Source organism: Rutidosis leptorrhynchoides, chromosome 8 (assembly GCF_046630445.1).
Source record: "Rutidosis leptorrhynchoides isolate AG116_Rl617_1_P2 chromosome 8, CSIRO_AGI_Rlap_v1, whole genome shotgun sequence".
Taxonomy (NCBI): domain Eukaryota; kingdom Viridiplantae; phylum Streptophyta; class Magnoliopsida; order Asterales; family Asteraceae; genus Rutidosis; species Rutidosis leptorrhynchoides.
In genome coordinates, this window is record NC_092340.1 from 17,394,784 (window position 1) to 17,402,431 (window position 7,648).

The following is a 7,648-nucleotide window of genomic DNA, read 5'->3' on the forward strand; positions in this document are numbered from 1 at the left end:
CATACACGTATAAACTAACATGTTTAGACATTATATACCAAGGCATGGTTAGGAGTGACTATTTTGACTTTGTCAACAAATGTTATTATTTTCCATATAGATCCCAAATAACACAAACATTATAAAATTTTGACCATTACATAGTGATGTTAATAACTATGTTAAAATACCTTTAATATGGAGTAATAAACTACTTGACATATTAGAACGTACCACTTTGAATATAGCACTGCCATAAAGTGATTCAAAGGTGATGTCAATAGCTTAATTTCGGGTCCGTAATTTATATACATATATTCCTTAACATGGTATCATTAGTGGTATCATCGAGTTAAACCGCTTATTAATCCACCGGACCCGAAAATCACCAGAGTAATAGAACACTACCTTCAAACTTGTCTTTAAAACATGTATACATAATAAGCACTCAAGCAAACCTTCTTCTACCATCATACACGTGTTCCTGTAAAAAAAAAAACACACAAGAACAATATCTTTGCTTTTGAAATTAACTTTAACTACAACCCATCCACCAAGAATTTAACAACTTGCATTGCTTAATATATCGCTAAACCAAATTATTTGGACTTATTTATGATATGTTTCAGAAATTGACAATCCCTTTGTACCATTTACAATTAATTAAAGAGGTAGTAAATTAAAAAGGTAATATGAATTACAATAATGATTCATTATTAAAATTCATAAAACTCTTAATGCCGTTTATATGTCTCAGAAAATAAGAATAGTTATTTTTACCTGATACTTGGTATATCGAGCAACATCAGCTCATCGGTTCCTATACAACATGTCATAATATGATATTGTTAATTCCACCCATTCTCTCAATGCATCTTTCTTTGTTAGTGAATTCGAATGATCGTGTCACCTGCAAAACATATAATAATTCATTAGAAGTTACTTATTAATATTTAAACATCATCTAATTGAGATAACTTTACCATTATAAAAAATAACCTGTTAAGTTGACTTTACTTCAAACTTAAAGGATACATAGAATCTTACAGTAACACTTTCACTAACTACCTTCGATCCAAAAAACTCTTTTAGTAATACCATTTTAACTAATTTGAAACAAAGGTGTCTTTAACAATAATTCTTTCAACCTGTCCAATTAAGAAACTTTTGAGAGTATATTCATGTATTCAAACAAATATCAGTTGAAAATTGTCCACTCACATACCTGAACAATGGTAAACTGAAACGTTTCTTTTTCCTCATTTCGAACTCCTCGTATCCAAACCCTTTGCTTGTAGCGGTTCTGAAATTACAGTCAGCAGAAACACATTTAGAACTGTGACGACCCGAAAATTTCCGAAAAAATTTAAACTTTATCTTTAAATGATTTAATGTTTTAGACACGATAAGCAAAGTCTGTAATGTTGAGTCACGAAAGTTTTGGAACTATATTCATATAATCAATTATTCTTTAACTGTTCTCGACGATTCACGAACAATATATATATAACTTAATGTGCATATATATATGATTTCAAGTTATTTAGTAAACGATATTAACATTCGATTATTGATTCGATTAATATTTAGATAAGTTAACTAAAACGTGTAAGATGAACCAGTAAAACACTAATTTGCTACATTATTTTCGAATTGCTACAGTACCCGAAAAGCTACAGTGTTTTCGAAAATCACTATTTGCTACAGTAAAACACTATTTCAAAATGAAAATGTATATATATATATATATATATATATATATATATATATTAACAAATAGCGAGACGATGATTTATAGAAGTAAATGACCAAAACACTCGAAAGTTTAAGATATACTTTGAGTGGTATAGTTTATGGGTAACTTAAGGCTATATTTTGACAAAGGTACGTGACACGAAACGTAAAATGCAAGTTTTCTAAATGTACGAAAGAACGTTCGAAATACCGGAACCGGGACATAAGTCGAGTGATGACGTACGACTTATCGGAATTAAAATTACAAATCAACTATGCACGTGAATTTAATATAATATATAATTAATTATTTAAATTATATATATTATATATTTATTTATTATGTCGACAAGCTAGATTACAAAAACAATTTGAGCTGGCAATTGATCTCATGCGATCGCATGAGTATTGCACTCCAGAGTCATGCGATCGCATGACCACAGGGATCAGCAAACATCTATAAATTCGAGCGAGTTCAGGCTTAATCACACACACATATATTCATTTTTACTCCGTATTTATTTTTTATTATTATTATTATTATTATTATTATTATTATTATTATTATTATTATTATTATTATTATTATTATTATTATTATTATTATTATTATTATTAAGATTAATATTATTATTAATCTTATTATTATTATTAGTAGTATTAATATTATACATAAAATACTACGACGAGGTCTTGAGCGTGTCACTTTCAAAATGGGTTTTCAATCGGGATAGAGCTAAGGAAACTATGGGTTATAGCTATGGAGGTTATGGGTAATGTTCATGAGTATTGTTCGCAAGTCAAACCTAATGTTTATCATCTCCGTTGCGTCTACGTACTTTTCTACAATATTGATACGTGAGCATTCATATCTTATCTTTTATATATTAATTGTGTATCCATGTCTAGTGCTCGAGTATATATATTTATGCATGCTTGTATACTAAATTTCATCGTTAAACAGTTTATGATGAATCACGAATTACATACATATATTACTGATAAAAGATATATGATATGCATGTTTTTGGAAAGCTGGCGAAAAATCAATAACTTTTCATTTAGAAATCGCGTAATTTCGATGAACGAATTAAAAGTTATGGTCAATTGAATTATGATTGACGTTAATTGGAATTGCTTTTGAATCTGCAATTAATATTTAAACAACTTGTATGTAAGATTGATAATTTGAATTTTTGAATATTACCAGCCGAGTAAATGAATCCTTATTTAAGGCACGTCTCGTTTTGTTGAACAATTGTCAAAATTGACTGTTTTATCATGTTTTAAAGCCTTATAAAAACTATAGACTAATTTTACAAGAATTGAGAAACTATGTAAAATGTTAAAATGTTTCGATTGCCATGATCATTTAACTATAGTATTAAGTAAGAATAACTTTTTGAAATGACTTTTGATAACTTTTGTATGTCGATCTCGAGCATTAGGATTGTGATACACTATGACCAGAACTAGCTTGATAGACATTTATTGACCAACATATGTTCTCTAGGTTGAGATCTACGGTTATTTGGTATTCCGAGTTTCGATCACATTTCGGTGAACGACTTTATGTGCTGCTAAAGTGAGTTTCATATGCTCCCTTTTTAATTGCTTTTGCAATCTATATTTTTGGGCTGAGAATACATGCACTTTATTTTAAACGCAATGGATACAAGTACATACTAAATTCTACACCGAGTTTAAACCGAAAATCCCTTAGCTTTGGTAACTAGTAACTGCCAGTTATAAGAACTGGTGGGCGCGAGTAGTAGTATATGGATCCATAGGGCTTGATATCCCCGTCCGAGCTAGAGCGCTAGCCTTTTAACAGACGTATGCTATTTGAGAAGCGTACACGTTGGTTTGCGTGTATTATTAAGATGATTATACAAAGGGTACAAATTATATATACGTTAAGTTTAGTTACCAGGGTGCTCTGTTACGTAGAATCATTTGATAAACGTTTCTGGAAGAAACAACTGAAATCTTGTGATCCACCTTTACATACGATTTATGTGCAACATTAAAACTATGAACTCACCAACCTTTGTGTTGACACTTTTAAGCATGTTTATTCTCAGGTTTATAGAAGTCTTTCGCTGTTCGCTTATACGTTATACAAGCTATGTGCATGGAGTCATACATGCTTTATTCAAGGAAACGTTGCATTCACCAAATCATCACCGTGTATCTTATTTTGACTGCCTTGTCAACGGAAGTACTATTGTAAACTATTATTTACGGTGATTGTCTATATGTAGAAATCATCAGATGTCGAAAACCTTTGATTTAAATATTCATTTATGGTGTGCATTTTCAAAAGAATGCAATGTTTACAAAACGTATCATATAGAGGTCAAATACCTCGCAATGAAATCGATGAATGACGTGTTCGTCCATATGGATTTGGAGCGATCGTCACAAGAATATAACAAAACCATACTATGGATATATGGTTTATGTGAAGTGATAAAACTAACCTCTTCAACATTTAAAGTGCTTAAGATTTGTCTTTCCTTGTGTTTAAGGAGAACTCGGTATGCAGAATGGTGGAAAAGTCATCAACGCCCAAACTACATACACATAAAAGGATTCAAATAGTGACCCAACATAAGCAAGTTTAGCTCAAACTGCAACTTAAAGCAATCAGACTGAATTGCATGATAGTTACAGGTAAATACTAAAACCCATTTACTTATGAATAGGTCAATCTGGCTTATGGCTATGAAGAGACAAAACATGTCAAATGGGTCAAAATTCGCCCAAAGATTATTTTTAATACCTAAGATCTCCCGAATAAATGTTATAAATAACCAAAAATAATTGAAATGAAACAATTATTGTAAAAAATGACACGCTAATCCTGTTTTAAGAATCAAGAAAATGAAATATAACATGCTTCGGGTCAACCCTGGCGGACCACAGCCACTGCAACCTGTACAACAAATTACTGGATACTCAACCCACTTCAACCACCATGATCCGACATAAAAACTGCATGATGGTCATCATCATAATCCGGCATAGTAAACTGCATAACGATCGCGATTAACCATCATGATCCAACATATTCCGTAGTAAACTACATCAAAATCATGATTTACCATCATGATCCGGCATAGTAATCTACAAAATAATCATGATTTACCATCATGATCCGGCATAACAATCACGATTTACCATCATGATTCGGCATGATAAACTGCATAAATATCATGATTTATCATCATGATTCTGCATAGTAAACTGCATAATTATCATGATTTATCATCATGATCCGGTCATACTCATCAATAACATCTAATGACTATAACGACTAACAACAAATACGACTACCGGTCAACAATAGAAACTATAAATCTACTCGATACCTATATTTTTATATAAGGCCAACAACTATATCTAAAGTTCTTCTGAATGCCAAGTCATCACTTGAGATGAATATCTCAGTACAACATATCAACAAATACACTCAATGCAGCTTTCAGAACGTCCTGAGAACAAGCTGGTTTCATAATCGTTCTTGCCTGTACAAAGTTATTCATATATTTAGTGTATTACCAAAATTAATAAGACCTTTGTGCTCGTTAAAGTATTTGACATGATGATGATGATACTAATAATAATATTGTTTAGAAAAAATAACGGATAGTAGAAAACGTATTTGACGCATACTAAAGAGACGACTAACTTTAACCACCCGTTAACTGACCTGCCATATTGCAACTTGTGACTAACACTTAAATACCATATAATATAATACCTTATCAAGATAGTCGTTCAATTCCTTAATACGGCCCATGTAATCCAAGTCATCGACACACAAGATAACAACCTTAGAATCAGCACCTGGATCTTCAAACTGAAGGGGACCAGGGTTCCTGTAAATATCATCCATAAGAATCTAGTTGCATTCTTTCGAAGGAGCCTGTAGTTGCACCATAAATCACCAAATTTCATAATAATGTAACACTTTTAGTTTAGTTAGATATATTTCAGAGTGAAGTGAAACTTGACATACTCGTATACTTTGCCTCTTAGATCCACCGTGGCAGGATGAACAATAGGTTTACCCAATGCAACATAAGCTTTGAGCACACAGCTGCACAACATAATTGGCATACCGTAATACACTCCTTTTAGATTTGCAACAGTGACACGGATCACAATTGAACAAATAAGATATCAACACAATATAAACATACAAATAATAAACATAGGTGGTAATCTTCACTTTGTCCAAATTTCACCTGTTAGACTCATTTCATTTTAAACTGATCTTATGACAGATGCAATCAAAGAACCTACAACAATGACATTATATAGTTAGATAAACACCAAAGGGTAACTAAAATACTAAAAATCGAACGAAAAGATCAACACATTTACATACGGTACTAATTTACCAACGACACCTACCGAAAAAAAGTTCTAGGTATCTATAATAATTTAAAATCAGCAAGGTTTGTTAATTCAGCAGGTTTTTAACACAAAATAGTAACTAAACTACCAAAAAATCAATTAAAAATCAAACCGTTTACAAATCAAGAAGTAATATTTTACTTTTATTTGCAGGTTGCATAAAAATAAATAAGAAATGCTATATCCACTCATTTTTTTACACAAATTAATTCACACACTGAGTTGGCCAAATTGTTAGATGGATATTGTTTATGCATTTATATATTGGATTATTTAGCCCGTGTTCTATAAAGGCCCGTTAGCTTATCTAGTCCACTAGGTTTAGCCTTTGCTCATTCCTATTTATATGTATGTAATGCGCTTCTATGATTATTCAGAAATAATATTCCACACCTTTCATCAATTAACGTGGTATCAGACAAATACCTGTAAACCCTAAACTTGCAAATCAAAACCACCGTCAACCCAAAAAAAAAAAAACACCGCCGCACCAATTCTGCAATTTACGCTGTTAATTCCATCAACTACTTCATTTGTTTTTTCTTTTAATCAAAAGGTCCACCGCTTCAATTTGTTACTCATTCAACACGTATCAATATCTCAAACCTTTTTGTGAGTACACCACTTGCAATCAACAATTTCTTTTGATCTAAATACACGTATGCACTCTATTCTTTCAACTTTTGATTTGTGTTTTACCTATCAAGCACGTTCACCCCTAAACCTATCGATCACTGCCACTCCCCAATAACCAACCATCTATCTCTTTTCTTTGCATAAAATCCCAAAAAAAAAAAATACAGTAATTGATTCCGTTGTGTTTCCAAAAAAAAAAATATCAAGAGAAAAGACAAAGGGAGTGTACCCTTTTTTTTTTTGCTTGTTGGCTACGTGGTGATAGAAGATTGAAAAATCCACAAAATTATGCAGTCCTATCGACATCAACACGGTATTGGACCTACGGTCTTTTTCAGCGGACCGGCTACACCTGCTAACAGCCCATTTATCGGTCCAATGCATCAAGAGACTTTTATACCGATGACATTTAATGCCAACACTCCTCCGGACTACGGGAATTCCGGTTGGACTATGGACACCGGTGCGTCAACTCACCTCACATCTAGCATTAAAAATTTAGGTACTGTTTTTAATCATTGCATTTATCCTTCTGTTGCTGTTGGTGACGGGAACCACATCCCCGTTGTCAACACTGGTCATAGCGTTTTGCCTAATGGTAACCGACCCCTACACTTGTCTAATGTTCTCGTTACACCTAACATAGTTAAAAATCTTATTTCCGTTCGCCATTTTGCTCGTGATAATAAAGTTTCTGTTTCATTTGACGAGTTTGGTTTTTCTGTGAAAGACTACTTGACTCACCGCCTACTCCTCCGATGTGATAGCACCGGAGATCTTTACCCATTCACGAATCCGACACCATCTACACCTCATCATGATCTCATTGCCACACCCAGCATTTGGCATCAGCGCCTTGGACATCCATGCACTG

General features: G+C 32.6%; 1 long non-coding RNA gene across 3 annotated transcripts; it reads right to left on the bottom strand.

The window, feature by feature from the left end:
• Positions 1-828: 828 nt before the first annotated feature.
• On the bottom strand, positions 829-6,253 carry LOC139862093 (uncharacterized). Of its 3 annotated transcripts, XR_011764047.1 has the most exons (7): positions 5,922-6,247; positions 5,738-5,818; positions 5,480-5,644; positions 4,197-5,243; positions 1,205-1,282; positions 979-1,047; positions 829-889 (listed from the first exon to the last, which is right to left on the bottom strand). It is a non-coding gene; the product is annotated as an uncharacterized lncRNA (long non-coding RNA). The 3 variants fall into 3 exon arrangements; XR_011764048.1 differs by having other exon boundaries at positions 979-1,127; positions 4,197-5,644; positions 5,922-6,253; XR_011764046.1 differs by having other exon boundaries at positions 4,197-5,644.
• Between the last annotated feature and the right edge of the window lie 1,395 nt (positions 6,254-7,648).